Genomic DNA, 26,714 nt, shown 5'->3' with positions numbered 1-26,714 from the left:
TCTTGGCTACGGCACGAGGACTGACATCTACAGAAATCTCAACGACACAAAAACCAACCAAACCTGATGTGTTTGCATATTCCCACAACTAAATCGGAAGTAGCCGATTGAAACACAGGACCGTGGACTGGCCTGTAAGAACATTTGTACCATCCAATCCAATCCACTTTATTTACATAGCACATTTAAACAACAATAATGTTTCCAAAGTGCTGCACAGCCATGTTAAAAACTATATTAAAAATAACATTATACTCCACCAATGACTGAATAAAAACAAAAAATAAATAAATATAAAAACAATATAAAAATAAACAATTATGCATGATCAGATCTTTTTTTATTCCACTTTTGTGTGATGTGTGTGTATGGATATTTGGTAATGTCAGTCCTCATTGGGCCATGTCTAAATCTGCATAGGGCTCTGAAGACCTTTTAGCCAGACATGCGGTTATCAATCAATCAATCAATGTTTATTTATATAGTCCTAAATCACAAGTGTCTCAAAGGGCTGCACAAGCCACAACGACATCTGCGGTTCAGCGCCCACATAAGGGCAAAGAAAAACTCACAACCCAGTGGGACGTCGATGAGAATGACTATGAAAAACCTTGGAGAGGACCGCAAATAGGTGAGAGTCCCATCCACTCAAGTCTGCTTTACATCAGGAGTGCCCAGACTTTGTCCACTGAAGGCCACATACTGAAAAATTAAGGACGTGTCGGCCGTTTTGTAGTTTAAATTATTTCTAAAAGCCCGTCAAATATACACTGCAAATTGTTAGCAAGATTAAAAAAATACATTTCTAGAAATGTCCCTCGTTCTAAGAGCTATTTACTCATTTTTAGTCATTGACTTTACATCATAACCTTAATTTTAGCATGAATAACTATATTCGGTCTATTTTAAATTTAAAAATGTAGAAAATAACTACCGTATTTTCCGGACTGTAAGGCGCACTTAAAAAAAAAAAAAAAAAAAAATTCTTCTTAAATTCTTGAGGGACGGCGTGGCGCAGTGGAAGAGTGGCCGTGCGCAACCCGAGGGTCCCTGGTTCAACTCCCACCTAGTACCAACCTCGTCACGTCCGTTGTGTCCTGAGCAAGACACTTCACCCTTGCTCCTGATGGGTGCTGGTTGGCGCCTTGCATGGCAGCTCCCTCCATCAGTGTGTGAATGTTTGTGTGAATGGGTAAATGTGGAAGTAGTGTCAAAGCGCTTTGAGTAGCTTGAAGGTAGAAAAGCGCTATACAAGTACAACCCATTTATTTAAATGTGGGTAACTCCCACCCTTTATGCGAGACCGGATGCAATGGACGTCGAGTGGGTCCGACATAACATTGTGAAAGTCCAGTCCATAGTGGATCTAAGAGAGGGATTTCAAACTCAATTTACCTGGGGGCCACTGGGTGAGGCTGGGCCGAAAGAAAATGTTAAAAAAAAAAAAAGGTTGCATACTCCTCAGCATGTTTAGTTGTATAATGACATTTCAGATTGTATCCCTTGTGCAATGTGTGTCGTTCCACTTTTCCTCCCTACAGCAACACGGCGGTCGATGGATAATACCCGGTAAAGTACCAGGATAGCGAGCGCAAAAAACTGACTGCTTGCGGAGTGTTATCCGGCGTCATATACAGATATATGCAGTGTTTATCGTGTGAGGCAATACAAATTCAACAATAAAAAAAACAAATAACGGTTTGACTTGGTCCAGGTTATCGGGGACTGTTATTACTGACGGACTGGTGTGGCGGTGTGACTGCAGCTAGGCACGTAAAAAAACCCTCATCTCCATGGCAACGTCTCTGTCGCTTTCACTCATTTGCCGCTTTTCCACTAATGCAGGGGTAGGCAACCCAGAACGTTGAAAGAGCCATTTTGGACCCAAATAACCCAACGCTGTCAAGCGGCATTCATATAAAACTTGCGGGCCGCACTAAAATTTAACTTTTATATTAAGGTGGGGGCCGCAAAATAACGTCTCGCGGGCCGCAACTGGCCCGGGGGCCGCATGTCTGAGACCCCTGATCTAAGATAATAGTGAGAGACTGTAGTAGCTCCACTTTTACTTTGAAAATAAACAATTTAAAAAAACATCTATTTTGGGTAAGTTTTTTTTTCCATTTCTGTTGACTGGGGTTCTTCATTTTACATTTTTGAAATATAAATTTACAATCAAAACATTTTTTTTATATTTTGTCTTTGAGTTTTTTAACACCAAAAAAATAAACATTTATACTGTTTTTTGCTGTTTCAAAAAAGCCATTTGTTTTTGGTCAAGAAGTTTTAGCATGGGAGCCCAGAATGTGTTGGTTCTGTTCTCAGGATATTAAATCAATTGCAAGTTGACTGTTCAGTTTGTCTTGGAAGACAATTAACTTACTCATCGGAGTAGTCTTTATCAATTCATGCTCGCAGACTTAGATTGAGCAGATTTAATCTGAGCGCTGGCTGTTGGGATCCAAAATATTCATCCTGAGGGTGAATTGCCAGGCAGGAATGGTTGCGTTCTTTTGTGGTATCAAAAAAAAAAGGATTAATGTTTACAAACTGTACATCAGGAAATGTTAACCGTGGATCGTCTATTCACTGCATCGAATCTTATTGAACTGTTCATATACTGTATCAAATCATGTCAAATCATCTTTTGAAGATAAATCGATTTTGAATTCTATCGTAAACTATGTATCTAGATCACAAATCTAAAAACCGAAGTGAAGTTGGCACGTTATCCATCCATCCGTCCATTTTCTACCGCTTATTCCCTTTTGGGGTCGCGGGGGGCGCTGGCGCCTATCTCAGCTACAATCGGGCGGAAGGCGGGGTACACCCTGGACAAGTCGCCACCTCATCGCAGGGCCAACACATATGGAGAGACAACATTCACACTCACATTCACACACTAGGGCCAATTTAGTGTTGCCAATCAACCTATCCTCAGGTGCATGTCTTTGGAAGTGGGAGGAAGCCGGAGTATCCGGAGGGAACCCACGCATTCACGGGGAGAACATGCAAACTCCACACAGAAGGATCCCGAGCCTGGATTTGAACCCAGGACTGCAGAACCTTCGTATTGTGAGGCAGACGCAGAAACCCCTCTGCCACCGTGAAGCCCGTTGGCACGTTATGTAAATCGTAAATAAAAACAGAATACAATGATTTGAAAATCCTTTTCAACCTGTATCCATTCGAATAGACTACAAAGACAAGATACTTACCGTTCAAACAGGAAAACTTTGTTACTTTTTGCTAATATTAGCTCATTTGAAATGTGATGTCTGCAACGTGTTTCAAAAAAGCTGGCACGAGTGGCGAAAAAGATTGAGAAAGTTGAGGCATGCTCATCAAACCCTTTTTTTGGAACATCCCACAGGTGAACAGGCTAAGTGGGAACAGGTGGGTGCTATGATTGGGTGTAAAAACACCTTCCATGAAATGCTCAGTCATTCACAAACTAGGATTGGGCGAGGGTCACCACTTTGTGAACAAATGCGCAAGAACATTTCTCAACCAGATAATTTAGGGATTTCACCATCTTTGATTGGTGTCCGGGACACTCACCTGTTCCACGAGCACTAATCAGAGGCATTATTTAAGCCTGCCTTTGCCGGTCAGTCGACCTGGCTTCTTTGTTGGCTTCATACTCCTGTTGCGTGAGCACCGCTTATCTTTAGTCTATACTAAGTAGTAGCCTTAGCTTCAAGTGCGATCGGCACGTTGTTCCGTCGGTTTGTTTTCTGTTTTTTGTACCTCTTAGATTTTTCAAGAATAAACCATGCTCCTACCTGCACGTCCTGTCCGGAGTTGTCCGTTTGCATCCCGGGGGAACAAACCCCCTCGCCGTAACCGCTATGTTGAATCAGATAGCTTCTTAATACGCTTGAATTTACAAGTGAGTCGCATGACAAATGTACTTCCTGTCACAAACGGCAGCGGGTATTTCATCCATCCATCCATCATCTTCCGCTTATCCGAGGTCGGGTCGCGGGGGCAACAGCCTAAGCAGGGAAACCCAGACTTCCCTCTCCCCAGCCACTTCGTCTAGCTCTTCCCGGGGGGATCCCGAGGCGTTCCCAGGCCAGCCGGGAGACATAGTCTTCCCAACGTGTCCTGGGTCTTCCCCGTGGCCTCCTACCGGTTGGACGTGCCCTAAACACCTCCCTAGGGAGGCGTTCGGGTGGCATCCTGACCAGATGCCCGAACCACCTCATCTGGCTCCTCTCGATGTGAAGGAGCAGCGGCTTTACTTTGAGTTCCTCCCGGATGGCATAGCTTCTCACCCTATCTCTAAGGGAGAGCCCCGCCACACGGCGGAGGAAACTCATTTCGGCCGCTTGTACCCGTGATCTTATCCTTTCGGTCATGACCCAAAGCTCATGACCATAGGTGAGGATGGGAACGTAGATCGACCGGTAAATTGAGAGCTTTGCCTTCCGGCTCAGCTCCTTCTTCACCACAACGGATCGGTACAACGACCGCATTACTGAAGACGCCGCACCGATCCGCCTGTCGATCTCACGATCCACTCTTCCCTCACTCGTGAACAAGACTCCTAGGTACTTGAACTCCTCCACTTGGGGCAGGGTCTCCTCCCCAACCCGGAGATGGCACTCCACCCTTTTCCGGGCGAGAACCATGGACTCGGACTTGGAGGTGCTGATTCTCATTCCGGTCGCTTCACACTCGGCTGCGAACCGATCCAGCGAGAGCTGAAGATCCCGGTCAGATGAAACCATCAGGACCACATCATCTGCAAAAAGCAGGGTATTTCATGTGCGTTTGATTGAGCTTTTGAAAAAATAAATAAAATATGTGGGTTTAATATCCGCAGCCTGCGTTGCTGCTGTCTCACTTCTAACCCGCGCCTAATAATGGGCATAAGACAAGAAAAGTGAGAAGATGTGAACTTCCTGCTTACTTGAGTGGCAGAAAGTTCCCCCTCCCATGAATACTAAAGACAACCTTTTTCCATTATTCATAGGCCAGCTGTTCTAAGGGCCCCATATTTACACTTATATTGCAGAGCCAGCAAGTGGCTTTCCCTTTTTAATATTGTGGCTGCCGATTTTTTTCCGCCGTCTCCAGATGAAGGAGCGTCCACCGCTGCTCCGGGGGCCAAAAGTGCGCACCGATGGGCGGCGGGCGGGCGGTATATCATAAACAAAACCCTTCTCGCATCATATTTACTCCTTGAATTATTGAATAGCGTTTTATGATCGCTTTAAACTCAATGAGATTGCGATTATAGTTTAATTATAAGCCGGCTATTGTTCCCAAGGATGCGGACTTGATGAGCTACCTCATACGGCGTGGAAATGTGCAAAGAATAACGCACGGCAAAATTTGCCGGGGTGGAAACCGTACAACTGCAGTGATCAACAGTCATTACATGGCCACCCGCTAGCAGCGCTTGCAAATGAATAAGGCATGAATCCCCGTTGATGAAACATTGGAGGGTAGTTACCAGTACCCAGCTGTCTCATCCAGACAGTATTCATCGGCGAGTGGAGGCGGTCCGCCACCGAATAACAGCCGAGCAGGTGGCGCGAAAGTCTCACGACACCTCGAGGGGGACGGCGAACAGGTTTTCGAAATGGCCGGGTCAAAAAAATGGCAGGCAGATTGTCTCGCCGTCTCCGTTTCCCCAACAGTCCCTCACAAGGACACGAGCACATTGGCGGTGTCTCTTACACAGGCCGGTCGTAGAAAATGAATCACAGACGTGGTCAGCAGTCGATACTGTTGCAGTGTCGTCCCTGATGGTTAAATGGACTCTTTTATCCTGCCCCTTGGATTCAAATGGGATTCATGTTTGAGCGCAGTGACAGGATAGAGTTACGGAACGAGACACATATCTTTTTTTATTGTATGTGGTCAGGCTACGCGGGAGCGTCAAGCTTAGCTTTTGTTGTTTTTCATTTTCCACCGGGGACTCTTTCCGCTGACACCCTCTGACGCTGTAAACACATTTCGATATGAATTATACACTTATAAATCACGGCGGGGTGTTGGAGCATCTTGTTGGACCACATCTTGTAGCCTTGTTCTTACGCTGGGTGAACTGAAATTGACACCTGAGGTATGCAAATCGTTTCTAACAGGGTCGTATTTGCAGTATTATGCTTTTTCTGGTGTGCCGTGAGATACAGTCTGGTGTGAACGACTCACGCGGTCGTCGTGCGGGTTCCATGGACCACTCAGGAAGGACATGATTGAGCGGGTTTGACTCTTTTTTTTTTTCATTTTATTTTTAATGACATTTCCATCCACTAAATCATATTCACATGCATCACATAGCCGTTGTCTGCCCTAAATGTCAAAAGTATTTTTGTTTATATACCCATGATACCACCCACCCCCCCCAAAAAAAGAAAAAGAAACAGAGATAACAAAAACAAGGTAGTATCTACACACACATCAATTAAATCAGAAAAAAATATATAATACATTGATAATTATAGTAAACAGAAAGAAAATAAAATACATTTATACAGATACTTATATGTATATATACACATATAGGTAGTAATCTTTTTTTTGTTAAACAGTATACTAATTCCAGATATTTAAGTCAATCAATCAATCAATCAATGTTTACTTATATAGCCCTAAATCACTAGTGTCTCAAAGGGCTGCACAAACCACTACGACATCCTCGGTAGGCCCACATAAGGGCAAGGAAAACTCACACCCAGTGGGACGTTGGCTTATGGGGCGTGGTATAATAGACCCAGGGCAGGTTTGACTCTTGTTTACTTTCCAATAACAAGCTGTCTTCCAGTCTGGTTGCTTTTCAGCTCCTTCTCAGCTGCTCGCTCCTCGGTCGCTTTTCAGCCGCCCCACGTCTCCGCCTCTTGTGTCTCGCTCTCTGTTGCTCTCGCTCTTCAGGTTCTGCTGCGGGTTCTCCTCCTCCTTCTGCCTCACCCTCCTCTGCTGCTGCCCTTTTATACAGCCAGAGGAGATACGTTGATTGTGCGCCGGTGCGTGATCCACGCACCTGAATTTGTTTGCGGCGTCGCTCAGGCACGCCCCGTCTCTCCGCTCGGCCGCATTATCCGCCTCCTTGCCGCCATCCAGCGTGCCCTGCCTCGCTGCTCATTCGCCGGCTACGCCTCTCCACACACCTATTTGGGTTAAAAATATTTTTTGCAAACCATTAATTCCATCCATCCATCCATCTTCTTTCAGTTATCCGAGGTCGGGTCGCGGGGGCAGCAACCTAAGCAGAGAGGCCAGGACTTCCCTCTCCCCAGCCACTTCGTCCAGCTCTTCCCGGGGGATCCCGAGGCGTTCCCAGGCCAGCCGGGAGACATAGTCTTCCCAACTTGTCCTGGGTCTTCCCCGTGGCCTCCTACCGGTCGGAGGTGCCCGAAACACCTCCCTTGGGAGGCGTTCGGGTGGCATCCTGACCAGATGCTCGTACCAACCCATCTGGCTCCTCTCGATGTGGAGGAGCATCGACTTTACTTTGAGCTCCTACCGGATGACAGAGCTTCTCACCCTATCTCTAAGGGAGAGCCCAGCCACCTAGTGGAGGAAACTCATTTCGGCCACTTCATGGGAACGTAGATCGACGAGTAAATTGAGAGCTTTGCCTTCCGGCTCAGCTCCTTCTTTACCACAACGGATCGATACAGCGTCTGAATTACTGAAGACGCCGCACCGATCCGCCTGTCGATCTCACGATCCACTCGTGAACAAGACTCCGAGGTACTTGAACTCCTCCACTTGGGGAACCATTAATTACATTATTTACAAACAATTAATTATAGTCTGCAAACTATGTGTTGTTGTTAAGTGTCGTTGCTGTCAAGAGCTCGGCAGAGTAACCGTGTAATACTCTTCCATATCGGTAGGTGGCAGCCGATAGCTAATTGCTTTGTAGATCTCGGAAACAGCGGGAGGCAGCAAGCAGGTAAAACGGTGTCTAATGCTTAAACCAAAAATAAACACAACGTGAGTGCCCCTAAGAAAAGGCATTGAAGCTTAGGGAAGGCAATGCAGAACGAAACTAAAACTGAACTGGCCACAAAGTAAACAAAAACAGAATGCTGGACGACAGCAAAGACTTACTGCGGAGCAAAGACGGCGTCCACAATGTACATCCGAACATGGTAAATGGGTTGTACTTGTATAGCGCTTTTTTACCAACAAGGCACTCAAAGCGCTTTTGACACTATTTCCACATTCACCCATTCACACACACATTCACACACTGATGGCGGGAGCTGCTATGCAAGGCCCTAACCACCACCCATCAGGAGCAAGGGTGAAGTGTCTTGCTCAAGGACACAGCGGACGTGACGAGGTTGGTAGAAGGTGGGGATCGAACCAGGAACCCTAGGTGGCTGGCACGGCCACTCTCCCAACCGCGCCACGCTGTCCCCATGATAGGACAATCAACAATGTACCCACAAAAGGCTAAAAACAACTGAAATATTCTTGATTGCAAAAACAAAGTAGAAGCGGGAAATATCGCTCAAAGGAAGACATGAAACTACAACCGGAAAATACCAAAAAAAGACAAAAAGCCTCCAAAATAGGATAAGAACTAAAACACTACACACAGGAAAAGAGCAAACAACTCCAAATAAGTCATGGCGTGATGTGACAGGTCATGACAGTACACCTACTTTGAGACAAGAGCTATATTGATGCACGGTCGGTTATGGTTTGAAGTAAAAAAGTCAACAATTGCGACAACGACTTTTTGTACTGTCACCTGTGTTTCCTTTTTTTAATGATTTCTTCTGGTGGTGTGCCTCCGGGTTTTTTCAATAAAAACAATTTGCCTTTTTTTTACAAAAGGTTGAAAAACACTGCTGTACACAATGTACTCATTCACAAGTGTCCTTGTGTTATTTATTAATAATACAGCAGAGCAGTAAACAATCAGCAATACTACTTCCTTGTGGTCTACATAACATTTAATGGTGGTTCTTTGGTCAAAATGTTGCATGGATCATGTTTTACAGATCATCTTCAAACCGGTTTCTGACAGGTGCTTACAGGTGCGGCGTTTTGTGGGCGGTCTTATTTACGTGGCTCACCTTTGGCAGCCTCCTCTTTGTTGTAGCGGTGTAGCGTGCAAGGACGGGAGTGGAAGAATGACTCTCAGACTTTATTTAAATCAATAACGGAGCAGCATCTCCTCATCCGGAAACAACCACACTGGAAATGTGTCCCGTGAAAAACCGTCCGACCGGAACTCTAATAACTTAAAGTTCCTTGGGTGAATAATATAAACTCACTACGCCGGTATGTTTTAGCGCTTTCATGGCGAATTTACTGACAGTTAAAAGTAAGAACTTTACACTACTGTATATTAGAAATGGCTACAGCGGAGGATGAATGTCACATAACAAGAAGATAGACAAAAAGCAGAAGCTTATCAACTATGCCGTCGGTGCAAACGCGCCCTAATATTTCATGATTTACGCAGATCTGTAATACAGATCAGCAGGTACCAGAAGGTAAGAAAAGTTGCTTTTGCATAATGTTGCGAAACAAAACACCAGATAATGTCTTACCTTATACACACACCATAATAATATGTTTAACGCACCAACAATCTTTCAAGCGGTGCTGCTTCATAGCTTACCAAAGTCGTACTAAAACATTTTGATAGATTTTTGAGCGCCGTGTGTAATGTTCTATATTTTCCAAAAACATTTAAAAATGTTGGTATTGTTTACTTGAGACCCATCATAGTGGCAATACACATTTATCTCTTATGTTTGACTGCCATCTACTGGTCACACTTTTATCATTACACCGTGTACCAAATAAAATAGCTTTGAGGTGGGTAAGCGCAACCAAACTTATTCCTTACATTAGGCGCACCGGGTTATAAGGCGCACTGTCTACTTTTGAGAAAAAAATATATATTTTAAGTGCGCTTTATAGTCCAGAAAATACGGTATTTCAGTTTAGTTGCCAATATACAGGTCATGTTTTAAGCGGGGTTGGGTACAAAAAGTGGTATCGAAGTAAAAATTGGTGAACATGTCGAAAAATAGCTGTGCTAAAGGAATGCACTGTCAGCCACCTGCAAGAGTGCTTGAAGGTAATACTGTGCAACTAATGTCCAAAACTAAAATACCGGAACTTGCAATAGAGCAGGGGTGCCCACACTTTTTCTGCAGGCGAGCTACTTTTCAATTGACCAACTCGAGGGGCTCTACCTCATTCATATATATCATTTATATTTATTTATTTATGAAAGAGACATTTTTGTAAACAAGTTAAATGTGTTTAATGATAATACAAGCATGTGTAACACATATAGATGTCTTTCTTTCACGAAGACAAGAATATAAGTTGGTGTATTACCTGATTCTGATGACTTGCATTGATTGGAATCAGACAGTAATGATGATAACGCCCACATTTTCAAATGGAGGAGAAAAAAAGTTGTCCCTTTCTGTACAATACCACATGAAAGTGGTTGGTTTTTGGCATCTAATTCATCCAGCTTCCATACACTTTACAAGAAAAAGATTGGCGGCAAATTCCGTAGCTTGCTTGATTGACATTCACGGCACCCGAGGGTCTTGTGAGATGACGCTGGCTGCTGCCAGTTCATTATTATGAAAAAATGACAGAGAGGAAGGCGAGAAACACTTTTTATTTCAACAGACTTTCGCGCCGTCCCTTCCGTCAAAACTCTAAAGGCCGACTGCACATTTCCTATCTTCACAATAAAAGCCCTGCGTCATGCTGCCTGCGCTAACAAAATAAGAGTGATGTGCACACCAGCTTTCTGAGGGATCGCTTGTGCACGCCAGTTTTCCGAGACTCTGTATTTAGTTAGCGCAGGCAGCATGAAGCAGGGCTTTTATTGTGAAGATAGGAAATGTGCAGTCGGCCTTTAGAGTTTTGACGGAAGGTACGGCGCGAGAGTTTGTTGAAATAAAAAGTGTTTCTCGCCTTCCTCTCGGTCATATTTTAATAATAATGATCTTGCAGCAGCCAGCGTCATCTCACAAGACCCTCCGGTACCGTGAATGTCATTTAAGTGACGTCTTGGTGAAGATTGATGATCACTAATTTTTAGGTCTATTTTTTTTAAAAGCCTGGCTCGAGATCGACTGACACCCCCCCCGCGGTCGACTGGTAGCTCGCGATCGACGTAATGGGCACCCCTGGTTTAGAGTGTGACTTTTCTCCCTCCTTTTATGTTGCGGCTAATTTTTGGAGTTTTCCATGCCTCAAATAAATGTAGTCTTGTCACGTCAGACCAATGAAATTGCCCAACGGGTCGCAGTGGATCAATGAAGTTGTTCACATTAAATCAAAACAAACTTACACAATCATCCAGTCAGCCATTTAGCATGTTATGAACTCACCTTCATCATGGCTAAAAAAAAAAAATGGCACAATGCTCTCGACGCAGCCCCAAAGCCGAAGACGATCGACCCGGCCATTAAAAAACAGCCACTGCACAGAAAGGAAATCCATCACTGCCACCAAAGACTGGATTGCCACGTCCCAAAAGAAGTAGAAAGTGAAAACGAGGCTGAGAAAACGCCGGACATAACAAACCCAAATCCCCTCAACTCTGACACCGAATAGACGACCTCAGTGGTCCCAGCACGCAGGAGGAGGAGAGGGATGAAGACATCGCTCAATGACCTCACCAGTAAGTACTGTATGCCATGTTACAGTAACTATCTCTTGTTACATTTGTTAATGAACTCATGCTCCTGTGTAAATATTTCGAGGCTTGCGTGAAGTAAAAGGCGTGCAAACCTGATAGCGTCTGCTATACGAGCAGATTAGGGCGCGCAATCCATTTTAAGCCTCTGTCTTCATTAAAGGGGAACATTATCACCAGACCTATGTAAGCGTCAATATATACCTTGATGGTGCAGAAAAAAAACTATATATTTTTTTAACCGATTTCCGAACTCTTAATGGGTGAATTTTGGCGGATTAAACGCCTTTCTGTTCATCGCTCTTTTTGCGATGACGTCAGAATGTGACGTCTCCGAGGTAACACAACCGCCATTTTCATTTTCAACACATTGCAAACATTGGGTCTCAGCTCTGTTATTTTCCGTTTTTTTGACTATTTTTTGGAACCTTGGAGACATCATGCCTCGCCGGTCTGTTGTCGGAGGGTGTAACAACACTAACAGGGAGGGATTCAAGTTGCTTCACTGGCCCAAAGATGCGAAAGTGGCAAGAAATCTGCCGCCAGACCCCCATTGAATGTGCGGGAGTGTCTCCACATTTTACCGGCCATGACAGACATGGCACAGAGATGTATGGATAACCTGCAGATGCATTGTTACGATAAAGTCAACGAAATCACAAAGGTGAGTTTTGTTGATGTTGACTGCCAGCTAATCGATGCTAACATGCTATGCTAATCGATGCTAACATGCTATTTACCGGCGGTGCTAAGGCAGACATGGCACAGAGATGTATGGATAACCTGCAGATGCATTTGCAACTATAAAGTCAACTAAATCACAAAGGTGAGTTTTGTTGATGTTGACTGCCAGCTAATCGATGCTAACATGCTATGCTAATCGATGCTAACATGCTACGCTAATCGATGCTAACATGCTATTTACCGGCGGTGCTAAGACAGACATGGCACAGAGATGTGTGGATAACCTACAGATGCATTTGCAATGATAAAGTCAACTAAATCACAAAGATGAGTTTTGTTGATGTTGACTTAAGTGCTAATCAGACATATTTGGTCGCGGCATGACTGCCAGCTAATCGATTTACCGGCGGTGCTAAGGCAGACATGGCACAGAGATGTATGGATAACCTGCAGATGCATTTGCAACGATAAAGTCAACTAAATCACAAAGGTGAGTTTTGTTGATGTTGACTGCCAGCTAATCGATGCTAACATGCTATGCTAATCGATGCTAACATGCTATTTACCGGCGGTGCTAAAGCAGACATGGCACAGAGATGTATGGATAACCTGCAGATGCATTTGCAACGATAAAGTCAACTAAATCACAAAGGTGAGTTTTGTTGATGTTGACTGCCAGCTAATCGATGCTAACATGCTATGCTAATCGATGCTAACATACTATTTACCGGCGGTGCTAAAGCAGACATGGCACAGAGATGTATGGATAACCTGCAGATGCATTTGCAACTATAAAGTCAACTAAATCACAAAGGTGAGTTTTGTTGATGTTGACTGCCAGCTAATCGATGCTAACATGCTATGCTAATCAATGCTAACATGCTACGCTTATCAATGCTAACATGCTATTTACCGGCGGTGCTAAGGCAGACATGACACAGAGATGTATGGATAACCTGCAGATGCATTTGCAATGATAAAGTCAACTAAATCACAAAGGTGAGTTTTTTTGATGTTGACTGCCAGCTAATCGATGCTAACATGCTATGCTAATCGATGCTAACATACTATTTACCGTGGTGCTAAAGCAGACATGGCACAGAGATGTATGGATAACCTGCAGATGCATTTGCAACTATAAAGTCAACTAAATCACAAAGGTGAGTTTTGTTGATGTTGACTGTCAGCTAATCGATGCTAACATGCTATGCTAATCGATGTTAACATGCTATTTACCGGCGGTGCTAAAGCAGACATGGCACAGAGATGTATGGATAACCTACAGTTGCATTTGCAACTATAAAGTCAACTAAATCACAAAGGTGAGTTTTGTTGATGTTGACTGCCAGCTAATCGATGCTAACATGCTATGCTAATTAATGCTAACATGCTACGCTAATCGATGCTAACATGCTATTTACCGGCGGTGCTAAGGCAGACATGACACAGAGATGTATGGATAACCTGCAGATGCATTTGCAATGATAAAGTCAACTAAATCACAAAGGTGAGTTTTGTTGATGTTGACTGCCAGCTAATCGATGCTAACATGCTATGCTAATCGATGCTAACATGCTATTTACCGGCGGTGCTAAAGCAGACATGGCACAGAGATGTATGGATAACCTGCAGATGCATTTGCAACGATAAAGTCAACGAAATCACCAAGGTGAGTTTTGTTGATGTTGACTGCCAGCTAATCAATGCTAACATGCTATGCTAATCGATGCTAACATGCTATTTACCGGCGGTGCTAAGGCAGACATGACACAGAGATGTATGGATAACCTGCAGATGCATTTGCAACTATAAACTCAACTAAATCACAAAGGTGAGTTTTGTTGATGTTGACTGCCAGCTAATCGATGCTAACATGCTATGCTAATCGATGCTAACATGCTACGCTAATCGATGCTAACATGCTATTTACCGGCGGTGCTAAGACAGACATGGCACAGAGATGTGTGGATAACCTACAGATGCATTTGCAATGATAAAGTCAACTAAATCACAAAGATGAGTTTTGTTGATGTTGACTTAAGTGCTAATCAGACATATTTGGTCGCGGCATGACTGCCAGCTAATCGATTTACCGGCGGTGCTAAGGCAGACATGGCACAGAGATGTATGGATAACCTGCAGATGCATTTGCAACGATAAAGTCAACTAAATCACAAAGGTGAGTTTTGTTGATGTTGACTGCCAGCTAATCGATGCTAAAATGCTACGCTAATCGATGCTAACATGCTATTTACCGGCGGTGCTGAAGCAGACATGGCACAGAGATGTATGGATAACCTGCAGATGCATTTGCAACGATAAAGTCAACTAAATCACAAAGGTGAGTTTTGTTGATGTTGACTGCCAGCTAATCGATGCTAACATGCTATGCTAATCGATGCTAACATACTATTTACCGGCGGTGCTAAAGCAGACATGGCACAGAGATGTATGGATAACCTGCAGATGCATTTGCAATGATAAAGTCAACTAAATCACAAAGATGAGTTTTGTTGATGTTGACTTAAGTGCTAATCAGACATATTTGGTCGCGGCATGACTGCCAGCTAATCGATTTACCGGCGGTGCTAAGGCAGACATGGCACAGAGATGTATGGATAACCTGCAGATGCATTTGCAACGATAAAGTCAACTAAATCACAAAGGTGAGTTTTGTTGATGTTGACTGCCAGCTAATCGATGCTAAAATATTACGCTAATCGATGCTAACATGCTATTTACCGGCGGTGCTGAAGCAGACATGGCACAGAGATGCATGGATAACCTGCAGATGCATTTGCAACGATAAAGTCAACTAAATCACAAAGGTGAGTTTTGTTGATGTTGACTGCCAGCTAATCGATGCTAACATGCTATGCTAATCGATGCTAACATACTATTTACCGGCGGTGCTAAAGCAGACATGGCACAGAGATGTATGGATAACCTGCAGATGCATTTGCAACTATAAAGTCAACTAAATCACAAAGGTGAGTTTTGTTGATGTTGACTGCCAGCTAATCGATGCTAACATGCTATGCTAATCAATGCTAACATGCTACGCTAATCGATGCTAACATGCTATTTACCGGCGGTGCTAAGGCAGACATGACACAGAGATGTATGGATAACCTGCAGATGCATTTGCAATGATAAAGTCAACTAAATCACAAAGGTGAGTTTTGTTGATGTTGACTGCCAGCTAATCGATGCTAACATGCTATGCTAATCGATGCTAACATGCTACGCTAATCGATGCTAACATGCTATTTACCGGCGGTGCTAAGGCAGACATGGCACAGAGATGTATGGATAACCCGCAGATGCATTTGCAACTATAAAGTCAACTAAATCACAAAGGTGAGTTTTGTCGATGTTGACTGCCAGCTAATTGATGCTAACATGCTATGCTAATCGATGCTAACTTGCTATTTACCGGCGGTGCTAAGGCAGACATGGCACATAGATGTATGGATAACCTACAGATGCATTTGCAACGATAAAGTCAACTAAATCACAAAGATGAGTATTGTTGATGTTGACTTATGTGCTAATCAGACATATTTGGTGGCGGCATGACTGCCAGCTAATCGATGCTAACATGCTACGCTAATCGATGCTAACATGCTATTAACCGGCGGTGCTAAGGCAGACATGGCACAGAGATGTATGGATAACCTGCAGATGCATTTGCAATGATAAAGTCAACTAAATCACAAAGTTGAGTTTTGTTGATGTTGACTGCCAGCTAATCGATGCTAACATGCTATGCTAATCGATGCTAACATGCTATTTACCGGCGGTGCTAAAGCAGACATGGTACAGAGATGTATGGATAACCTGCAGATGCATTTGCAACGATAAAGTCAACTAAATCACAAAGATGAGTATTGTTGATGTTGACTTATGTGCTAATCAGACATATTTGGTGGCGGCATGATTGCCAGCTAATCGATGCTAACATGCTACGCTAATCGATGCTAACATGCTATTAACCGGCGGTGCTAAGGCAGACATGGCACAGAGATGTATGGATAACCTGCAGATGCATTTGCAATGATAAAGTCAACTAAATCACAAAGTTGAGTTTTGTTGATGTTGACTGCCAGCTAATCGATGCTAACATGCTATGCTAATCGATGCTAACATGCTATTTACCGGCGGTGCTAAAGCAGACATGGCACAGAGATGTATGGATAACCTGCAGATGCATTTGCAACGATAAAGTCAACTAAATCACAAAGATGAGTTTTGTTGATGTTGACTTATGTGCTAATCAGACATATTTGGTCGCGGCATGACTGCCAGCTAATCGATGCTAACATGCTACGCTAATCGATGCTAACATGCTATTTACTGGCGGTGCTAAGGCAGACATGGCACAGAGATGTATGGATAACCTGCAGATGTATTTGCAACGATAAAGTCAACTAAATCACAAAGATGAGTTTTGTTGATGTTGACTTATGTGCTAATCAGACATATTTGGTCGCGGCCTGACTGCCAGCTAATCGATGCTAACATGCTACACTAATCGATGCTAACATGCTATTTACCGGCGGTGCTAAAGCAGACATGGCACAGAGATGTATGGATAACCTGCAGATGCATTTGCAACTATAAAGTCAACTAAATCACAAAGGTGAGTTTTGTTGATGTTGACTGCCAGCTAATCGATGCTAACATGCTACGCTAATCGATGCTAACATGCTATTTACCGGCGGTGCTAAAGCAGACATGGCACAGAGATGTATGGATAACCTGCAGATGCATTTGCAACTATATTACGTTTCCTTCCACCCACATTTATTGTGAAAAAAGCACTTACCAATCGACGGATTTAAGTTGCTCCAGTGTCACGAGATGCGAAAGTCCTGATCGTTTGCACCGCACATTTTACCGGCAATGCTAACGCAGCTATTCGGCCATGCTATGGCTATGAATAGCGTCAATAGCTATTCGTTCGATAGCTTCAGTTTCTTCTTCAATACTTTCATACTCCAACCATCCGTCTCAATACATGCGTAATAATCTGTTGAACTGCTTAAACCGCTGAAATCCGAGTCTGAATTCCGAGCTAATGTCGCTATATCTTGCTGTGCTATTCGCCATTGTTTGTTTACATTGGCAGCACTGTGTGACGTCACAGGGAAATGGATAGTCGCATCGCAAATAGCGAAAATCAAGCACATTAAAGCTTTTTTTCGGCATATTCTGGGACCGGTAGAATTTTGAGAAAAATTTCAAAAAATACAACAAGCCACTGGGAACTGATTTTTATTGTTTTTAACCCTTTTGAAATTGTGATAATGTTCCCCTTTAATATGTAAAATATCTGCTGATCATTAAAACGACCACAATACTCGAGGGCCAGGTAGTATAAAGCACACGCTACCTTTTTTATCACATTGATTGATTGATTGAAACTTTTATTAGTAGATTGCACAGTACAGTACATATTCCTTACAATTGACCACTAAATGGTAACACCCAAATAAGTTTTTCGACTTGTTTAAGTCGGGTCCACGTTAATCAATTAATGGTAACATCCACGGGAGCCCGCATTCTCTTTGTCTCTCCTTCTACAAATGGACAAAGTTTTTCGATAAGTAGAATCACAGCTGACCTAGACATTGGAAAGTTCTCTTACCGTCTGAGAAGTGTTGTATCCCAAATAGCTGCAATCGCTTTTTCTTAAGGTATTCATGTGTGAGTTCCATAAGGGGCATGTCTGGATGACTCGCCTCCAAATTTCCAGTGGTTAGCTCCGAGTTATGAAATCGCTTTATTATGAAGCTGACTGCGGTGTGTTCTTTCTGATGTCACTTCCTGTGTGGGGCGTGGTCTTTCTGGCGTCACTTCCTCCCCGAACTCTGTTTGTAAACGATCAATGAGTCCATAAAAAGCAAAGAGCCGGAGATTCAAGAAATAGACGGCGCACTTACCCCTGTAAAATATTGTCCAAAGAGGGGGACCTTAAAGGATAGTTTAGTGGGGCTGAAACAGGGCTGAGGTTAAATAATTATTTGTTTAAGGGGTTAGTGTACACCAGGGGTCACCAACGTTTTTGGAACCAAGAGCTACTTCTCAGGTACTGATTAATGCGAAGTGCTACCAGTTTGATACACACTTAAAAATTGCCACAAAGAGCCAATTTGCTCAATTTGCCTTTAATAAGTAAATCTGTGTATATATATATATATATATATATATATATATATATATATATATATATATATATATATATATATATAATGGGTATTTCTGTCTGTCATTCCGTCGTACATTTTTTTTCCTTTTACGGAAAGTTTTTTGTAGAGAATAAATGATGAAAAAACACTTAATTGAACGGTTAAAAAGAAGATAAAACAGGGGAAAAAATGAAAATTTAATTTTAAAACATAGTTTATCTTCAATTTCGACTCTTTAAAATGCTAAATTCAACCGAAAAAAAGAAGAGGAAAACTAGCTAATTCGAATATTTTTGAAAAATTAAAAAAATAATTTATGGAACATCATTAGTAATTTTTCCTGATTAAGATTCATTTAATAATTTTGATGACATTTTTTGAACAGGTTAATATCCAATCTGCATTTTGTTAGAATAAATAACAATTTTGGACCAAGCTATATTTCTAACAAAGACAAATCATTATTTCTTGTAGATTTTCCAGAACAAAACTTTTAAAAGAAATACAAAATACTTTGAAATAAGATTTAAATTTGATTCTAAAGATTTTCTACATTTGCCAGAATATTTTTTTTTAAAATTGTAATCATAATAAGTTTGAAAAAATATTTCACAAATATTCTTCGTCGAAAAAACAGAACCTAAAATGAAGAATTAAATTAAAATGTATTTATTATTCTTTACAATAAAAAAAAAAAAAATTACTTGAACATTGATTTAAATTTTCAGGAAAAAAGAAGAACGAATTTAAAAGGTAAAAAGGTATATGTGTTTAAAAATCCTAAAATCATTTTTAAGGTTGTATTTTTTCTCTAAAATTGTCTTTCTGAAAGTTATAAGAAGCAAAGTAAAAAAAATACATGAATTTATTTAAACGAGTGAAGACCAAGTCTTTAAAATATTTTCTTAGATTTTCAAATTCTATTTGAGTTTTGTCTCTCTTAGAATTAAAAATGTTGAGCAAAGCGAGACCAGCTTGCTAGTAAATAAATACAATTTAAAAAATGGAGGCAGCTCACTGGTTAGTGCTGCTATTTGAGCTATTTTTAGAACAGGCCAGCAGGCCACTCATCTGGTCCTTACGGGCGACCTGGTGCGTTGGTGACCCCTGGTGTACACATAGCTTTGAGAGCAATTTTTAAGATAAAAGGCAGTTAAAAAGTTTAAAACAGTTTAAACAGTTCTAAGATGGCCATGTACTGCTTGCCTGTGTATCGGCTGGGGACATCTCTGCTCTGCTGATCCGCCTCCGCTTGGGATAGTTTCCTGCTGGCTCCGCTGTGAACGGGACTCTCGCTGCTGTGTTGGATCCGCTTTGGACTGGACTCTGTGTTGGATCCATTATGGATTGAACTTTCACAGTATCATGTTAGACCCGCTCGACATCCATTGCTTTCCTCCTCTCCAAGGTTCTCTTAGTCATCATTGTCACCGACGTCCCACTGGGTGTGAGTTTTCCTTGCCCTTATGTGGGCCTACCGAGGATGTCGTAGTGGTTTGTGCAGCCCTTTGAGACACTAGAGATTTAGGGCTATATAAGTATACATTGATTTATTGAAGATTCATGGTGGGTTAAGAGCCAACGAGTAAAAATGGGTTTTTAAGTACCCTAACCTGAAAAAGTTGAAAAACTTATTCGGGTGTTACCATTTAGTGGTCAATTGTATGTAATATGTACTGTACTGTGCAATCTACTCATAAAAGTTTCAATCAATCAATCAATCAAAGCCAAAGAAGGAGCCGGTCTCACATGGAGAGGGAGATCGTTCCAGAGTTTGGGACCCGCAACAGAGAAGGCGTTGGTTTTGGTATCTCCATGAGCAGGCAGCACGGTGGAACAGAGGCCTAACATTACGAATAGTAGTCCTGAGTTCAATCTGTGTGGGGTTTGAATGTTCTCCCCGTGAATGCGTGGGTTCCCTCCGGGTACTTCAAAGACATGCACCTGGGGATAGGTTGATTGGCAACACTAAATTGGCCCTAATGTGTGAATGTTGTCTATCTATCTGTGTTGGCCCTGCAATGAGGTGGCGACTTGTCCAGGGTGTACGCCGCCTTCCGTCCGAATGCAGATGAGATAGGCTCCAGCACCCCCCGCGACCCCGAAAGGGACCAGCGGTAGAAATTGGATGGATGGATGGATCTCCAGGAGCAGCTGATCAGCTGACCTGAAGGACCGGGCGGGGTCTTAGAGGTGGAGCAGCTCAGAGAGGTAAGGTGGGGCAAGACCATGTAAGGATTTAAAAACTAATAAAATCATTTTAAAATAAACTCAGGCATCCAGTGAAATGAGGCGCTCGTTTTTATGTGCTTGTTAAAAGTCGGGCAGCTGCATTTCGGACCAGCTGCAGACAAGAGAGGGAGGATTGACTAATTCCAAAATACAAAGAGTTACAGTAATCCGGCGTGGATTACTGTCTCAAACTGTTGCCTGGAAAGAAAAGGTTTTTAACTTTGGCCAGCTGACGTAAATGAAAAAAAGCTGGGCTTTCACCACCGTGCCAATCTGATGGTCCAATTTAAAATCCCTATCGAGAAGAAATTATTAAAATTATTATTCTGTCAAACTTGACAGTTTGTCTATGTTTTAGTTTTTTCCTCTGCATTTGTCTGTTTCCTCTGTGTTTAGTATCTCCGGTCTTTAGTTCCTGTCTAGTGCTCTTATTTTGTCAGCTTCCTGTCTTGTTCTCTGAGTGCTGTGTTCCTCCTCAGCTGCGGCTGATTGGCACCTGGCCACACCCGTTGCCAATCAGCCTGCTCCTATTTGTACCCTCTTTTGTCTTGTGTCAGTTGCTGGATCATTGTATTGTCGTTGCCACTTGTCACTCCTGTCGTGCTACCTGTCGTGTCGTTTTGTTACAGCTGCTACCTGTCATGCTACATTTTTGTCCTGGTCGTCGTAGCGGTAAGCTGTTTCTGTTAGCATTAGTTATTTCCAGTTTTTCTGTTTGCTATCCACTAGCTTCCATGCTAAAGTTCCTTTTTGTTTTCTAGCTTCCAGTGCGAGCTCCCTTAGTTTGTTATTCCGCCCACGTGCGTGCTTTTTGTTTGTACCCTTTGTTTGTTCTAGTTCTAGTTCTAGTATTTCAAATTAAAACCATGTTTTCCCATTCAATGCCTGCCTCCTTCTCTGCATCTTGGGGTTCGACAACAAATACCTCCGACAGAAAGTCTCTAAAAACCAAAATGGCATGGTTTTTTTAAAAACAAAAACACACAGTAGGTTTGATTTTTTTTATTTTTTTTATATCACTTGGAGGCCAGACCCCCATTGAATTTGCCAGAGTGTCTGCACATTTTACAGGCGATGACAGACATGGCACAGAGATGTATGGATAACCTGCAGATGCATTTGCAACGATTAAGTCAACGAAATCACAAAGGTGAGTTTTGTTGATGTTGACTTATGTGCTAATCAGACATATTTGGTCACAGCATGCCAGCTAATCGATGCTAACATGCTACGCTAATCGATGCCAACATGCTATTTACGCTAGCTGTATGTACATTTGAAACTAGATACCCACATTCAATGCGAAACCAACACTTACCAATCGACGGATTTAAGTTGCTCCAGTGTCACGAGATGCGAAAGTCCCGATCGTTTGGTCCGCACATTTTACCGGCGATGCTAATAAGGCAGCCATGCTACTGGCCACTTCATTAGGTACACCCATGCTATGGCCGAATAGCGTCAATAGCTATTCACTCAATAGCTTCAGTTTCTTCTTCAATTTCGTTTTCGCTATCTGCCTCCATACTCTGACCATCTGTTTCAATACATGCGTAATCTGTTGAATCACTTAAGCCGCTGAAATCCGAGTCTGAATCCGAGCTAATGTCGCTATATCTTGCTGTGGTAACCGCCATGTTGTTTGTATTGACAGCACTGTATGACGTCACAGGGAAATGGACAGTCACATCGCAAATAGCGAAAATCAAGAACTTTAAAGCTTTTTTTAGGTTTATTCCGGGAGGTGTAAAATTTTGAAAAAAACTTGGAAAAATAAAACAAGCCTCTGGGAACTGATTTTTATTGTTTTTAACCCTTTTGAAATTGTGATAATGTTCCCCTTTAAGGTTTAATTTAGTTTAGTTTAGTTTATTAAGGATCCCCATTAGTCTACACCGCAGTGGAGACTATTCTTCCTGGGGTCCAGGCAAAAAACATCACGCAACCACAGAACAAACGATTAAAATGTAGTACAACATGATCCAATAATAAATTGTCATAATACAAAAATAGCAACAACATAGAACCAAAAAATACTAATAAATGTTGTTACATAATAATTTTCATACCAAAGATAAAAATAGCAATATAAAAATAGATATACTGTATACATTTTTGCAAAAATAAAACAAAGAACCAATGGCCTAAAATATACACATTAGTGTACCAAAGACAAACAATAAGTGACAAAAAAGTATCATCCATCCATTTTCTGCTGCTTATCCCATAATCAATAAAATACTCAATAGTCAATAAAAACAGTCATGACATTAGGTACAATCTAAAATAATCTCTTTACGCAATACTTCTCCTTTAAGGGTTTTGGTCCTAAATGTTCTCAATAAGATATTACAGCTTGTTGCTGAGATTTGATGACCTATATTGAGTAAAACATGCTTGAAACTAAAATATCAACTGTTGCAAAGCTTTGTCATTAACACTCAAAAGTAACGATTTCTTACTTCAAGCATGAAAAAAAAAAACATAATGCCGAGCGCATATCATGATGTCAAGATAATGGCACTAGCATTTACTTAATTTAAGAATATTTTTCAACATATCGAGCAAAAGGTCTACCAAGAAAAGTGCACTCGTTATTCGCGAAAATATACTTATTTTAAAAGTATTTTTGGGTTCATTGTGGTTCACTAATTTTACTTGTTTTGGAAAGTTTTGACGGGCTTCACGGTGGCAGAGGGGTTAGTGCGTCTGCCTCACAATACGAAGGTCCTGCAGTCCTGGGTTCAAATCCAGGCTCGGGATCTTTCTGTGTGGAGGTTGCATGTTCTCCCCGTGAGTGCGTGGGTTCCCTCCGGGTACTCCGGCTTCCTCCCACTTCCAAAGACATGCACCTGGGGATAAGTTGATTGGCAACACTAAATTGGCCCTAGTGTGTGAATGTGAGTGTGAATGTTGTCTGTCTATCTGTGTTGGCCCTGTGATGAGGTGGAGACTTGTCCAGGGTGTACCCCGCCTTCCGCCTGATTGTAGCTGAGATAGGCGCCAGCGCCCCCCGCGTCCCCAAAAGGGAATAAGCGGTAGGAAATGGATGGTTGGACGGATGGAAAGTTTTGACAAGCCACATTTTCTTCTTCTATTGGCAGATAATTTTGCTTAGGAACGGCGTGGCGCAGTGGAAGAGTGGCCGTGCGGAACCCGAGGGTCCCTGGTTCAAATCCCACCTAGTACCAACTTCGTCACGTCCGTTGTGTCCTGAGCAAGATACTTCACCCTTGCTCCTGATGAGTGCTGGTTGGCGCCTTGCATGGCAGCTCCCTCCATCAGTGTGTGAATGTGGAAGTAGTGTCAAAGCGCTTTGAGTACCTTGAAGGTAGAAAAGCGCTATACAAGTACAACCCATTTATTTATTTACTTAATACAAACAAAATAACCCTCTTTTTTTTTTTTCTTGTTTTTGAACACTGACTTTTTGCAGTGTGCATGCTGGAGCTCATGATTGGATGCGATGAAATCCTTTGCGACAAGTGACTAATTTCAACGGAGGTACGTCTGCGTTAATAAGCCATCCATCCATTTTCTGCCGCTTATTCCCTTTTGGGGTCGCGGGGGGCGCTGGCGCCTATCTCAGCTACAATCGGGCGGAAGGCGGGGTACACCCTGGACAAGTCGCCACCTCATCGCAGGGCCAAAACAGATAGACGGACAACATTCACACTCACATTCAAACACTAGGGCCAATTTAGTGTTGCCAATCAACCTATCCCCAGGTGCATGTTTTTGGAAGTGGGAGGAAGCCGGAGTACCCGGAGGGAACCCACGCATTCACGGGGAGAACATGCAAACTCCACACAGAAAGATCCCGAGCCTGGATTTGAACCCAGGACTGCAGGAACTTCGTATTGTGAGGCAGACGCACTAACCCCTCTGCCACCGTGAAGCCCCAGCGTTAATAAGCATGCATGGAAATGTTGGCACAGGTGAGGGCAAGGTTCCGCAACATGAGAGCTAAAATGGGTCGCGGATGCTCAGAGAGGAAGACAAAAGTAGCAGAGGAAGTATTCCAAGGTGTGGAAGAGGAGGTGCAGTGCATCATTTGCATTGCTCAGGCCCAAGTGTTGTTGTTGTTGTTGTTGAGTCTCAAGAGAGCAGCAGAGGTGATGATGTCACCGAGACTGGCTGGCATGTAGGGCAGCAGCTGCCTCATTTTGGAGACGTTCCACATTCCTGCGCATTTTTTTTTTTTTGTGAAGGATTCGTCGCCTGTGCAGGAAGCCGGTCTGACAGCTGAGAGTGAAATGAGGTGAGAAATCAAAGTCGCCTTCTGTGTGGGAGCGTCTCCGTGGTGTCATTGTGGAGGACGGACTCGCCAAAGCAGCCGCTATCTTTGTGTCTTTGCCTCAGACGCGATGTTTTCATCCGGGGTGAAAGAGCACAAATAGCCAAACAAACGTAGACGCTTACACACGCATCGGCGTAAAAATCCATTTTCCACATCCTGATTTTCCATTTTCTTTTCGGAAAATGAAGGAAAACAGTGACGTCTGGCGCAGGCGGACTATTTCTTGGTCACAAACGTGGAAAGTCCTGCGATAGGCGGAGAGCTATGTTGTTTACATTTAGTGTAACCTTGCACAGGCGGAGCTGATACTAAACCTCACCTTGCCCCCGACGAGGCAAAGGTAACCCGCTGGCGGACGGTGAAAGCAGTAGGATGGATGGCTCCTTTCCCCGCCTGTCTATTAGTTTTCATTAAGCCGCCCGCAGAAACCTGGAGATTTATAGGCTACATTTGGTTTGAATTCAGCCCCGCTGGGTTTCATCTGATTGCTGCAATAGGAAGACAATGATCAGCTTTCATCCATCTCAACATGTCGCCCCCATTTCCATAAATTCTTCCTGTCTGTGGGGGAACTGGAGACTGCCATAGCGTGCGATGTCACGAGTGAAGACGTCCACCTCAGCCGGACTTCTCCAGTTTAGTCTGCAAGGCCAGGGTATCCGCGGATCCTCAAAAAGTCTTAGAAAGTCTTAAATTCATGTATCTAAAATCCATCCATCCATCCATTTCCTACCGCTTATTTTCTACCGCTTATTCCCTTTTCGGGGTGGCGGGGGGCGCTGATCATATTACGCCTGTACTGCCTCACCTGCACTGGCTTCCTGTGCACTTAAGATGTGACTTTAAGGTTTTACTACTTACGTATAAAATACTACACGGTCTAGCTCCAGCCTATCTTGCCGATTGTATTGTACCGTATGTCCCGGCAAGAAATCTGCGTTCAAAAGACTCCGGCTTATTAGTGATTCCTAGAGCTCAAAAAAAGTCTGCGGGCTATAGAGCGTTTTCCGTTCGGCCTCCAGTACTCTGGAATGCCCTCCCGGTAACAGTTCGAGATGCTACCTCAGTAGAAGCATTTAAGTCTCACCTTAAAACTCATCTGTATACTCTAGCCTTTAAATAGACCTCCTTTTTAGACCAGTTGATCTGCCGCTTCTTTTCTTTCTCCTATGTCCCCCCCTCCCTTGTGGAGGGGGTCCGGTCCGATGACCATGGATGAAGTACTGACTGTCCAGAGTCGAGAACCAGGATGGACCGCTCGTCGGGACCCAGGATGGACCGCTCGCCTGTATCGGTTGGGGACATCTCTACGCTGCTGATCCGCTTGAGATGGTTTCCTGTGGACGGGACTCTCACTGCTGTCTTGGAGCCACTATGGATTGAACTTTCACAGTATCATGTTAGACCCGCTCGACATCCATTGCTTTCGGTCCCCTAGAGGGGGGGGGGTTGCCCACATCTGAGGTCCTCTCCAAGGTTTCTCATAGTCAGCATTGTCACTGGCGTCCCACTGGATGTGAATTCTCCCTGCCCACTGGGTGTGAGTTTTCCTTGCCCTTTTGTGGGTTCTTCCGAGGATGTTGTAGTCGTAATGATTTGTGCAGTCCTTTGAGACATTTGTGATTTGGGGCTATATAAATAAACATTGATT

Source organism: Nerophis ophidion, linkage group LG05 (genome assembly GCF_033978795.1).
Source record: "Nerophis ophidion isolate RoL-2023_Sa linkage group LG05, RoL_Noph_v1.0, whole genome shotgun sequence".
Taxonomy (NCBI): Eukaryota; Metazoa; Chordata; class Actinopteri; order Syngnathiformes; family Syngnathidae; genus Nerophis; species Nerophis ophidion.
The sequence above is the reverse complement of the archived record's forward strand: the minus strand, read 5'-3'. Positions refer to the sequence as shown.